At 41.4% G+C, this 13,911-nt stretch overlaps 1 protein-coding gene across 8 annotated transcripts in view; it reads left to right on the top strand.

Moving 5' to 3' along the window:
* Window positions 1-13,911, top strand: part of FRMD6 (FERM domain containing 6) — a 259,327-nt gene that overhangs the window by 137,951 nt on the left and 107,465 nt on the right. The gene's annotated exons all lie outside the window — the stretch shown is intronic.

Raw genomic sequence — 13,911 nt, 5'->3', positions numbered from 1 at the left:
GGGTGACAAATCCGTGCTCTGGTGGGAAGGTGTGTCCAGGCTGCTTCAAGGAGGGACATGCACACCAGGCTTGGGTGCCTTCTCCAATTTTTGACAGTTTCTCTAACTCTCCCTTCCAAATCTCCTACTGAAGTTTTTTATATCATCAATTACATTTTAAATTTCCAAGTCTCCTTCCTTGTCCTGATTATTCTTTTTTCATAGTAGTTCTTAAAAAGTGAGTAGGAGTCAGCCAGAAATGTGTATTTGGACCAGGACAGATTCTAACAACCTGAGCAGGAAACCTGGTTATGAATATCCCAATCTCCCAAGGTCAGGGTCTCTGTAAGATCCAGGGAGACAAGGAACCAAGCTGATAAATGCAGTCATTCATTCCTTCATGCATTCAATCCAGTGAATTCGTTGCATCGATGTTATTGTTGTCTGGCGTTGCAGGTTATGGTTTGGGTGGTGCGGGTGTGGTCTGTGCTTTCAAGAGTTCACTGTTGAGTGGAAGAAACTAGCATGTGAAGAGTTATAACACCAAGGGGGTAAGCAACCACGTTCATCAGTATATGGATTGATTAGGAAGCCATTGAGGAAGAGACTGGGCTGGGGCAGCTGGCGGGGTGCCCACAGCAGAAGAGACGATTTTATTGTTGAGTCTTAAAGGATAAGAAGTAATTCACCAGGCAGAGAAGGGACCGAGGAAGTAGCAAAGGGGGAATGGCATTCCTGGCAGAGAGAAAGGCATGTATTAAATCAAGAGGTATTAAAGGGCTTATGGCCCTTGAGACTGGTGAGAAGTTCTCTGACCAGAACCCGGTGTTCACTGAGTCAGGGAGGATGGATGGGGAGAGGACACGGTGAGTCTGAACTGTGCAAAGTCTCGCCTGTCATGTTCAGGGGCTTTTTTTTCTTTCTTTCTTTTTTTTTTTTTTTTTTTTTGTGGTTCTTAAACACTTATCATGGACCCTTTTGAAAATATGATGAAAATTACAGGCCTTCTCACCCCCCAAAATGCACATACACATAAAGTTTCAGGGCTTAAAGGATCTGAAACCCATTCCCATTCCTCAACTATGGCAGCGGGGAAGCCCCTGACAATTTTAAGCAGGAATGTCCTGTTCAGATATAGGATTGAGTTCTGGCTCTTCCATTTCCAGCTGTGTGTAGTGGCAGCAGCCTTGCAGCTCACCACGGGTTGCAGTGGCAATTGAGGTGGGCGGTTCTGTGCAAGCTTGGACATGTCCTCACGTTGGCAGTTGCGGCTCTGGGGACCCATACAAAGCCTCAATCCCAGGGCAGCTCCCGACCTAGAGGCCTAGGGGAGAGGGGTATCCATGCATAAATGCCCCAACTTCCTTTTTTCCAGGTCACCGTCCTTCCAATCACTTTCTTTCTTCCAGAAAATTCCAAACTATCTCATAAGCTGATGATTTGATAAACCTATCCCATTCTCTTTTTATACCTTTTTTTTTTAAACAAAGTCTTTAACGTATTGTGATTATCAGGAGGAAAAAGAAGTGCTTGTACTCAGTTGACAATGACTAATGAGACATCTGTTTAAAAATTTTTGTACTACTTAGAGTAAAAAGTTTAAAATTTAAGCCTTGAAAATACATGTTTAAATTTAAAACAAATATCAAATAGGGATTAAACATTGAAATAAATTAGAACCAGAATGGCTAAAATCCCTAAAACTGGGATTAAAGATGAAAACATTTAAAAATCACTTTTCATTGACCAAGTATAATGCCATGTGCTCAGAGTTCCACTACAACATTCTGTACAAAAGGCAAAATATTCGGAGTATGTGCTATGGTCCTAGGTTATGTAAAAAGGGAAATAGTGCTGAGTCCTAGTTTTGAAAAAGTGCATCCTCCTCCTGGTCCCAGTGTTCGAGATGGTTCAACACTGCAGGAGTAGGAGGCCAAGGGCTTACAAGTTAACACAGGTGTTTGTTTTTTAAGTGGACAAGTCATTGAAAAGAAAATTGAGGAAAATGATTCATGGCTGTGACCTTGACTTCTATCAACCTATGGTTGTGGCATTGTGTAGAGAGAATTGGAGTCCCCAAATCCTCTGCTTGCCTAAATACAGACATATAGGAGAAACTGGATTTGGGGCGTGAAGGTAGGAGAAGGTGCCGGGACAAATAAGATTATTAAGAAGAAATCGAGTAGTCTTTCTACTGCTTCTTGTCTCTGTGGTATAGGAAACTCACTTTTTGTGGTCTCTGAGCAGGATATCCAGAGTCTGTCATGGCCAGGAATCTCTTGGGAGAGGGGCAAAAAGCGAGAAGGAGGATAGGGAGGGGCGGAAAGGAAAACACAAATGGGAAATTTTAAGAACTTTTAAAATTTAAATTTTCTTAAAAGCTTTGTGAGGTCTTATTTTGTTTCCATTGTTGTTGTTCTCTTTTGTTTTGTTTTGTCTAGTTTTACCAGAATTTCCCATAGAAATGTATAGAATGACCTGTAAAAAGAACTCCAGCACTAGGGAGAGAGGACTGCTTAAACATCTCATCAATTTATGGTCGGTTTCAGTGCCTTCTTCTGTGGCTTTCCAGGATATTGGAATCACCAGGGAGGCATTAAAAAAGATGGATGCTTGGGTCTGTCTCCTAGCAATTCTGATTTAGTCATGAGTGTGACCTGGACCTCAGGATTTTGAAGATCTTTCCAAGTGATTCTAAAGTGCAACCAAGGTTGCGAACTACTGTTTTTAGTTACTATCTCTTATATATTACGTGAACACAAATCACCTGGGTTTCTAGTTAAAATGCAGATTTGAATTCAGTAGGTCTGGAGTAGGGCTCAAGAGTCTGCTTTGCTAACAAGCTCCCAGGTGATGCAGATGCTGCTGGTCTGAGGCCAAGACTTTGAGAAACAATGGACTAGAGATCTCTGAGGTCCTTTTGAGGTATTATTCTACCAAGATGTGGATTTCATGCTTTTATATATCACTCAGTTAGGACTCAAACAAGTCTGAGCATTATGGTATAAGTAGTTGATGGACTACTATGCAGCCATGGAAAGTTATGCTTATGAAGATTATATACTAATAATGGAGGAATGTTTATGTCATAATGGAAAATGAAAACATGATGGCAGATTAAAATGTTATATGCTCACAAATATGTCAGACAGAAAAAGTGCATCATTGTCATAATGTGGTTCTTCCCACTAAAACATTCTATTTCTCTGTGTAAAATACCATCTTCATGTCTGTTGAATAACTCAGGGAGCACCTCAAATTGTAAGTAGTCATATGAGACAGGGGAAAGATGGCTAGGGCAAGTACCAGGACAAATTCTTGAGTAATCTCACCAGGTAACTAGCTAGCTATGTGACCTTAGACACATTGCTTAAATGCAGTGGGGCCTCATTTTTCCCTTTTGTAAAATGGGTATTAATAGAAATGCCTACTTCATGGAACATCATAAAGATGAAATGAGATAGCAGGCACTCAATAAGTGATGACTCATATCTAAGCATCTTGATTTGCTCATCAGGGAATGAGAGAGTAGACTAGAAGATTTCTAAGGTTCCTCAAACTCTAACTTGTAGGGCTGGAGAGCTTTACTTTTGGAAGATTTATAGAAACAAGATTACTTGGAATTGCTCTGGATGTCAAATAAGTTCTTACAGTTCTTAGCACTGTACTAGGCAGCAAGGACAAAAAGTGAATAACTAAGAGGAGCTCACAGTCAAACAATTCAATACAGTATGATATGTGCCGTAATGGAGACATATACAAAGTGCTTTGAGCGTCTCAAAGTGGATGTAGTAGAGATGGTGATAACGTGGGTCTTGAAAGGCAAGGGGAGGAAAAGGCATTCAGGCAGAGGAAAGCACATGTTCAAAGGCTTGGAGACATGAAAGAAGATTGTGTGTCTGGCGTGGCTGGAGCGTATATGGGTGGGGTGGGGGGTTGGGAAATAAGGATGAAATCTGGATTGAGACAGTTTATGGAGCACCTTTTTGGCTACAGTGAGGACTTTATGACATACTCTTTGAACTAGGGAGTAATATAATCAGATTTGTGATTTTAAAATAAACTCTAACAGTGGTGAGGAAGATGATCTTGAAAAAGGGAGGCAGGTGGGAGGTTATGACAATAATCCAGGCAGGGGTAACAGAGAAACACAAAAGGGTGTATTAGAAAGATTGATAGGCCTTAATGATTGTTTGCATGTGCTGGCTTGGGCAGGAAATGAGAAGAGGAATTCAAAGATGCCTGTGACCCATATAGAAAATCAGGAGGGCAAGGTTGGTGTGAGAAGTGCTACTATGGATACATTAGATGGAGAATCCACGAAGACAGTGCAGATTCGTGGATATGTGTGCCTCTAAGACTGGAAGAAGAGAGGTTACAGGATCTGTGTGCCAGTGGTGAAGTGATGGGTGCGTCAATGTTTGTCTCTGGAAACACCAGCAGTGTTAGGGGTTTCCAAGGCAACCTGTCTCTAATGTGGACCAAGGACAGCCTTACCAGCATCACAGCCCCCTGGTGCTCTGTCAAGGCTCTGTCAAGGCCCACTGAGACAGAATCTGCAGGATGAGAGATGAGCATTTACATCTCAGCAAGTCTCTCTTTGCTCTAAGAAAAATAGCCCTTTAAATACTGATGAAAGCTATGGACACAGTACCATCCAACAGAAATATAATGTGAGCTAAGTAGGTAGTCTTGGTTTTTCTAGTAACCAGGTTTAAAAAAATAAAAATAATCAGGTAAGATTAAGTTTAATAATATTTTTATTTAGTCAAATACATGCAAATATTATCATTTCAACATTAATCAGTAAAATAATTATTAATGAGATAGTTTGCATTTTTTTTTATCACTCTAAGTCTTCAAGATCCAGTAGGGGTTTTAACACAGTACACTACAATTGAGGCTATAATATATCAGGCACTCAGTAGCCATGTAGTAATGGCTACTGCACTAGACTGTGTATTTACAAATACCTCCCACTCCCCTGCTTTGGAAAAAAATACATACACACAGAATTTTTCTAGAATTTCTAAGAATGCTCCTAGCTCCTGAAGCATATCCATGTTTGGTTAAGAACTCTTGTTTTTCAGGTCTTTGGGTTTTTTGAGACTGATTCTGAAAATAGATGGCTTTCTTCGATATTGTGAGGTTAATTTTAAATGTTCTAGTCATGTAGAATATAAAGTACAGTACAGTGCAGAGTGATAAGAATTCATTCTTGCACATAAAAGAAAGGATTAAACAAAGCTTATTATTTTAAAATTCTGCAGTGGACTGTCTACTCTAAAAGTTGGATTTTTACATTCTCACAGGACATACTATGGGTTGCAGACTTGATTTATTAATTGTGTGGATATTGTTTCTAGGCTGGACAGAAACAAAGAGTTAAATGCAACACTTTCTAGGTGAATCATTTTAAACACACTTTTTAATTCAGTGAATTTAAAAAATTGGTTTAGGTGGTTTCCTTTCCCCTCACCGTGGTTATAGACATATTGCAGAGAAATGGCCTGAGACGTCACTCCTTTTCCAAACTCCCATGTGTAGTCGCTTTAAAGCAGCACCATTATAATGGAGACTTCTTTCTGAGTCTCAGGCAGAAGTATTTTTAGAGAAAGCATCATGCTGTATTTGAAAGAATGACCCTTCCTGTAATTGGCCTGTTGGGATGTTTGGGTTGTGGTCTCACATAATTACAGACCCGTGCCAGGGGTCTGAGGGCCATCAGCATATTTCCAAGGCCTCTAAATCAAGGTTATTTGGTTAATTGCTCACAGGTGTTTTCCTGTGCTCATGAATACACACAGTCTATGAATTTTACGAAACTTGGCAGAAGGAAGGGCCGTGTGGCCAAGGAGTTTCTTAGATTTACTCAGCTAATTCATCAGGCAGGGTAGGGATTTGGCTATTCTCTTGAGGGAGCTAAGCGTTTGGAGTATGACTGAGAAGTAACCTGTATTTTTGAAGGAGAGTTTAAGAGGAAAACAAAAGGAAGCAGAAACACTTCAGTAAGCTGCTGCCGGTGAGAGCTCAGAGTGGTGGCGTAGCCTATTCCGGCTGCTTTGCAGAGCTGCATCAGCTCTGCCTCTGCAAAGAAATGGTGCTGGATTCTAAAATAAAGTGACTGTGTCAGGGTATGAATTTTAATTTCTAAAACTGTGTCTAAAGTACAAGCCACACTGTTTATTCTTCTTTCTTCTGATTTCTCATGATCATTATTGTTTGGGCAATGGCCTTGGAAAGTGTGGAAATTCTGAGGAGAGGATTCCTATACTGGATTTGTTTAGAAATTCATCCTAAACAAGTGAATATGACATTATTCTGTAGCATACTGTGAAGTCCAGAAGAATGTCTCAATAATTGCCCTAGGTCATTTCTATGATAGTTATTCATGGGAAAAAAGCATGGGGGCCTGGTTAAATGAAATTCACCTACAGTCAGTTAGACCACATCATTCTGCCCAAGAAGCTAGATAGCAAATTGTTTTGCAATTCATTTCAACAAGCGTAGGTGAATCCCTACAAAGAGACAGGAGGAAGAGTCCAGCTAAGAAACCTTGGTATTCAGGAAGAATATTACCAGCATACAAAGAACTAAGTGGAGAGTAGATAGGCATGAGGCTGGAAACAGAGAGATGACAAGCTCCATGGATACCTTTTCAAAGATGAGGGGGACTTAATCTTGCTTATAATCTAAAAGAAAAGATCCAGTAGAGGGGAAGAGATTAGAGATACAAGCAGGTCCTGGAAGATCTTGGAAGATATGGGTATAAAGGACATAGTTTTTCCTGAAATAGAGGGATGACTCAACCAGTAAGACCAGAGGGCAGGACAACAGGGTGGTGGCACATGTAGAAAAGCTTGTGAGCAGATAGGAATTTGAGATGTTGGTGTTACTGCCTCACATTTTCTGATGAAGTTGGAAAGTTCTCTGCTTTAAGGCAATGGTTCTAATCCTTAGCGGTACACTGGAATCATCTGGGGAGCTTTAAAAATAAACCAAAACTGATGCTTGGATCCACTGCCAGAGAATCTGATATAATTGGCCTGAGATGCAGCCTAGGCCCTGGGATTTTTAAAAAGTCCTGGGGTGATTTTAATGGGTTGCCACAGTTGAGAACTCCCGGCTCAGACTAGAGTAAGGGGGCTGAGGAAAGTAGTGAAGAGGTCTAGAACAGCTGCTGAGGTCTGGAAAAGGGAGCTGAGGAGAAGCAAAATAATTGTGAGGCAATCTTAAAGCCAGGTGAGTCTTAAGATCATACCTGTATAAGAGCCCCAGTCCACACACGGGCTGATTTCTTCCCCCAGCGGCAGTGTTATGTCAGCCAAGGAGGCTATCTGCGGGACTGGTCCCGAGGTGGGCTTTACACAGGCTCCAGGGAACAGAGGCATGAGAAAGGGGTCAGGTCATTTCCTGCAGTTTAGGCTGGGCTTCGAAGAAATCGAGGCAGGAAGCAGCCCAGCCCAATGCCACCATAATCCTATATTTCTACTAGTGGGAGTTCTTCTCAGCAGGAATTTAGACCAAAAAAACCAACAAGTAAACAACCCCACTGGGAAAAGCCAGGGAACCGGACACTCCAGCACTTACATAACTAATTGCTGAATAATCTAGAGGTGAGTGTACACGCTTACTATAAATACGTGTGCCACTGCATGTCAGGAACTCATTTCATGCCCATCCCTATTTGAAAATCACCTCTCATGCCCATGAAATAAAAAACCAGGATGTGGGTGATGGTGCGTATGGCTCTGCCATTTGTCATAGAAGGCTTGTCCCAGATCACAGGAGGGCTGTCTACTAGCCCCCATTTTCCCCCTGGGGACGGGCAGCATTGCTCTCGCTAAGGCAGTGACCTATTATTGAACCATTTTGCATGTGCACAGTGAGTCATTGTTCTGGCAGAATTCCCCGCTCTCCACACACATTTTTACCCACCTTTGGAATGTGGGAACACTGACTATGTATATAATAGCCTGGCAGAAAAGTGGCTCTGTCAGAGATTTTCCTACTGAACAGCAGGAGGGGAAGCCAGGAACAGGAGAAGGGAAGGGAAGAGGGAGTGTAGGGAGAGCAGTGGCAGGGGACATAGAGAGAAAGAGAAATTTCAAGATGAACCAGAAATCATGCTATCATGTAGAAGAGTGAAATTAGAACACTTCCTAACACCATACACAAAAATAAACTCAAAATGGATTAAAGACCTAATGGATTAAGACTGGACACTATAAAACTCTTAGATGAAAACATAGGCAGAACAGTCTATGACATAAATCACAGCAAGACCTTTTTTGATCCACCTCCTAGAGTAATGGAAATAAAAACAAAAATAAACAAATGGGACCTAATGAAACTTAAAAGCTTTTACACAGAAAAGGAAACCATAAACAAGACAAAAAGACAACCCTCAGAATGGGAGAAGATATTTGCAAATGAAGCAACTGACAAAGGATTAATCTTCAAAATATACAAGCAGCTCATGCAGCTCAATATCAAAAAAACAAACAACCCAATCCAAAAATGGGCAGAAGACCTAAATAGACATTTCTCCAAAGAAGATATACAGATTGCCAACAACACATGAAAAGATGCTCAACATCACTAATCATTAGAGAAATCCAAATCAAAACCACAGTGAGGTATCACCTCACACCAGTCCGAATGGCCATCATCAAAAAATCTACAAACACTAAATGCTGGAGAGGGTGTGGAGAAAAGGGAGCCCTCTTGCACTGTTGGTGGGAATGTAAATTGATACAGCCACTATGGAGAACAGTATTTAAGTATTTAAGGAACAGAGATTCCTTAAAAAACTAAAATTAGAACTACCATATGACCCAGCAACCCCACTACTGGGCATATACCCTGAGAAAACCGTAATTCAAAAAGAGACATGTACCACAATATTCATTGCAGCACTATTTACAATAGCCAGGACATGGAAGCAACCTATGTCCATCGACAGATGAACGGATAAAGAAGATGTGGCACATATATATACAATGGAATATTACTCAGCCATAAAAAGAAATTGAGTTGTTTGTGGTGAGGTGGATGGACCTAGGGTCTGTCATACAGAGTGAAGTAAGTCAGAAAGAGAAAAAGAATACCGTATGCTAACGCATATATGTGGAATCTTAAAAAAAAAAAACAACAACATGGTTCTGATGAACCTAGGGGCAGGACAGGAATAAAGATGCAGACATAGAGAATGGACTTGAGGACACAGGGAGGGGGAAGGGTAAGCTGGGGCAAAGTGAGATAGTAGCAATAACATATATACACTACCACATGCAAAATCAATAGCTAGTGGGAAGCAGCCACATAGCACAGGGAGATCAGCTCAGTGCTTTGTGACCACCTAGAGGGGTGGGATAGGGAGGGTGGGAGGGAGACACAAGAGGGAGGGGATATGGGGATATATGTATACATATAGCTGATTCACTTTGTTATACAGCAGAAGCTAGCACAACATTGTAAAGCAATTGTACTCCAATAAAGATGTTGAAAAAAAAAGAAAAGAAAAGAAATCATGCTACCTGCAGTATTCCTCACTAATGAGAACCCTGACTGAGTAGAGCTCAATGTCAGTGAGATAACCAACATGAATACGCATGTAAAAAACATTTAACATGATGAACATATATATATGTTTAAGACCCTGAGCAAGTTACCTAACCTCCATTTTCTCAAATAAAAGAGATATTACCTACCTCACAGGGTTGTTATAGGGATTAAATGAGTTAATATTATTGGAGCACTCCTGGAACATCATAAGACAACAATAAATGGTAATCATTGCTGTTGTTAATATGTTTTTTCTATGTATTAGGCAGCTCTGAACTTGAGGACGTTAAGTCACCTTTCCTAACTTATTTTTCTTTTTGAAACCTGTTTTTTACTATCTGTAAAAGGGGGATAAAATCATCTGGTCAATAGGTCATAAATGTAAGGGAATTAGAATACTCATGCACCTTAAAGTAAAATAAAACATGCAGTGTACAAATGCATTATAATGACGATCTCTTTATTCACAAATAGTTATTGAACATTTATTATATGCCTGCACTGAGCCAGGACATGCATGGTGTCTGCCCACATAGGGCTTAAAGTCTGCAGGAGAAGCTAGACATTATATATGATAGAATAATATAGTATAGTATATGTTATATTATAATATGTATTATATTATAAAAATTTACAATTGTGGTGAGGGTTCTGAAAGAGAAGAACCAGTTGTTATGTTTGAGCATTACAATGGGAACTATGTTGGTCTGGGTACAAACCTTTGCTGAGGATTGATGTTGAGTTAAGACCTGCCTGATAAAGAAAGTAGAGATGGGGGTGGCGGTGGAGGGGAGGAGGAGGAAATGTTCCAGATCAGTTTACACACCAAAAGAAGAGTAAAGGCAGTTAGGGTTTAGGGAGCCAAGGGAAAAGTGGCAAGAGATCTAGACCTGCATTAAGGAATCTGGAACAAAAGCACAACTTGCTCCTGTTTACTTCTCTAAAAGGTCACCCTGGTTGTTATGAGCAGAACAGATTGGAGAGATGCAAAGGTGGAAGAAGAGAGACCAGGTGGAAGGCAAAGAAATGATGGTGGCCTGGGAAGACTGGAGTAGATGGAGATGAGAAGCAAATTAGGCAGAGTTGAAATATATTGTGGAAGTGAAATTGGCAGGACTTGGTGATGGATTGAATGTGAAGGGTGAGAGGGCTGAGAGGTGCCGAGAATGGCTCCCAGGTTTCTAGCCTGAGGTGTTGGGTAGATGGTGCAGCCACCCATGGAAATGAGGAAGTCTGTCGGAGGAACAGATTCGGTGGGGAAGATGATTAGTACTTGTGATTTGTTTTCAAAATCATTTCATTGAAATACAAATTATTGTAATCCATTGCGATCAGTAAAGAATTATAATACAATTATGATGTATATTTTATGAAAAACTGACAAAGTTTCATCTGCTATATATATATAGTTATAATAGTAAGGAAATCTGGATGATTCTTGGACTCCCTATGTTTAAGGAACCTCAAGTAATTGGTTGTGAGGCAAAAAATATGATCAGTCATCTGGTGGTTTAGTACCCCCTTGACCATTATTCTGGCATCATTTAAACTTAAAGATTACAGCTCTGTGCACAAAACAGAAATTTCTCATGACAGGAAGTTCTGTACTAAAACTTCCTGGTCTTGATTATCTATACAATGAAGAGTCTTCTCGTATTTATATTAGAAGATGAATATTCATAGTATCTATACGAAAGCTGGGCAACATAAAGGAGCCCTTATCTTTCATATGTACACAGGAGGCCAGGGCTCAACAAGTGACGGACTGATACAGTATCCCTTCCACAAGCTGTGACTGTGAGTGACTGTTTATTAAATCGCACAGTTGAGCTTTGAGGTACAAGGAGGAAAAGGAGGAGAAAGAAGAGAAAAGAAAGAGAAGAATAAGGAGGACAAGGAGGGAAGGGGGAGGGAGAGAAAGGAGAAAGAAAAAATAAGAGAAAATCTTGACTTTCACTTGAATCTGTTGCCAATACATAAAGAAAAAATACCATTTGGAAGAGTTATCATAAACATAACAAGAAAGATTTCTTTCCAAATACGCCATAAAACAAACCTCCCTACCATCACTACCTTCCCTAACTAAAGCACCAGAGACAGATGGGGAGTCAGAGAATATTCCAGACTCAGAGCATAAAGGTTTATAGCTAATGCACAGTTTATGACTGGAGCCTAGGACACAGATCAGTCCAGATGTCTGGAGAGTTCATACTTTCCAACAGCTGGTCCCCGTACCTACCAAAATTACATCAGCAACTTGGTATACTTTTCAGAAAGTCTGAAATATCTCATCAGCTGGATTCCACATGCTTTCTTTAGGGATATAACATTACTCCATGAAAACAAGTGAAAAGAAAGACGAACTTGAGAAAAATAGTCAAGGCCTTTGCTTGTGACAACTGTATTTAATTTGCCCCAGAAGACAAACAGATATTTCCCCTGTAGTCAGTAGTGTCACCCATGCCCTTTGCACTTTCGGTGGTGACTGGTAAATAGCGACGTGATTGGGCAGGTTAATTCACCTTTATGAGCCCCACGTCGCTCATTGTAAAGCAAAGTGCCTGAACTAAATGGTCTCCATGAGGTTTCTTCCAGGTCTTCCTTCGACTTTGACTTGCCTCCCTGGGAACACTGTGTTTAAACCCCATGGGAATTGGCTTAACTTGCTCTGTGGAGGTCATCCAAACCTGATTTCCACTCAGCTTGTCCTGTGACTTCTACTTTTAAGTTGGCCTGGGAACTTCTCCTCTAAAATTTACAACTGGATGAAATAAATCCATCAAGGGCGGCTAATTAGCATGAATATAGTTGCCAGCACTAACTTATGAAGGAAGTTCTGTGAGGATAAAGGGAAATGATTCACCCCAGACACAAGAAAAGTTCCACTGATTTGGCACACGGTTGGGGATTGGGTGCCAGGACATAGGGTAGAGGGGTAATTACTAGGTCTTTTTCCCTGAGAAAGGCAGGATTCCAAAGTGGAAAGGGATAAAAGAGGCCCTGTGTCCCTGTATTTAGGATGAAGTTAGACTTCACCAGTCAGACATTGGCCTGTGCCCATGAAGGCAGGGCTTCTGCAGCCAGCAGCTGAGAGACATCATCTTCGCTTCTAGGGAAATCACCTTCCCAGGAAGCCTTGCCCACACCACCAGCCTTTCTCTAGCTGGATTTCTCCAGCTTGCTGAGCAGTAACTGTCCAGCCCCAGCAAGATCTGGCAAGACAGGGTGAGACACAGACCCAGGCCATGGCCACTGTCACTCCCATCGGCCTCAGCAATTTTCCAAGGGCTCCCACTGAACATGAGTGACCACAGCTGCTATGGGCCAACGTCTGCAAGCCGTGCCCCAGACATATTGTTGGTTGCAAGCTGGCACCAGCCTTAGAGAGCTGGGCCGTGCACCCACACTTGTCCTCAAGTTCTGACTTTCCCAGAGAGAGTTCCCAAGCAGGAAGTAGTAAATTCAGGGAGAAGCAGGATCCGGGCCAGCTGACTTGCCAGTTTGCTGAATAGAATCAACTTTGCTGCAGTGGGGCTTTCACATCGCCACATTCCAGCACTGTAGTATAATTACTTTAAACACAAAGTGGCATCTAACCATGCCACTGTTTATGTGTCCAAATCATCACTCAGAGGAAACGTTTTGATGTTACCTCGACATTGCATGTGACTTTGGCAGGGAAAATAAGCCTGGTTATTTGCGCTTGACGTCTGACTCCAAGGCTCTGAAGTGGTGTGTTGGATCTGGTAGCCTGCCCACAACGGAGCTGTGTTGTCGTTCTCACTGGTCCAGCCTGCAAACCAGCTTCACATGGGGGCAGAGATTTGCTGCCTTGCTTGTCTTTCTCTAATAGTGATGAACTGACACAGTGTGACCCACCAAGGCCAAGCTATTGCCGGGATAACGCTTCCTTAACTCCACCAGCACATTCAGATGCAGTGTTTCACCCAAAGGATAGGCACCGACCTATGTTTTTAACTAGGCCTGAATGTCCTGCTGCTCCACCCTGTAGGCTGTTCAAGAAGGTGGGTGGATCTTCATGAAAGCGTAACAGAGAGAACTAAAGCTACTGGATTAGATGGTGTTACTTACAGATTCTTGGATGTCTAAAATGAAAGAGGCCTTACACACCTCTGACAAATTTTTTAAAGTGTGAATTTATATAATATCAAAACGATGACTCTTAAGAAGATAGAAAAACACAAAACAGGAACCTTCCTTGCAACGCACAATAAGTAGGTCCATGTGATTAAGACCTTAAGACTGGGAAACTGGGATTCTACCAGACCTACTTGGGGCAGAAAGGCAATGAAGATGCTAAAGTCAGAACTGAAAGCTCCTACCTGGGACCAGCTTGTGTGGTCA

The sequence above is a fragment of the Tursiops truncatus genome, chromosome 2, assembly GCF_011762595.2.
Source record: "Tursiops truncatus isolate mTurTru1 chromosome 2, mTurTru1.mat.Y, whole genome shotgun sequence".
NCBI lineage: Eukaryota > Metazoa > Chordata > Mammalia > Artiodactyla > Delphinidae > Tursiops > Tursiops truncatus.
This window is presented reverse-complemented; position numbering and strand designations above follow the sequence as displayed.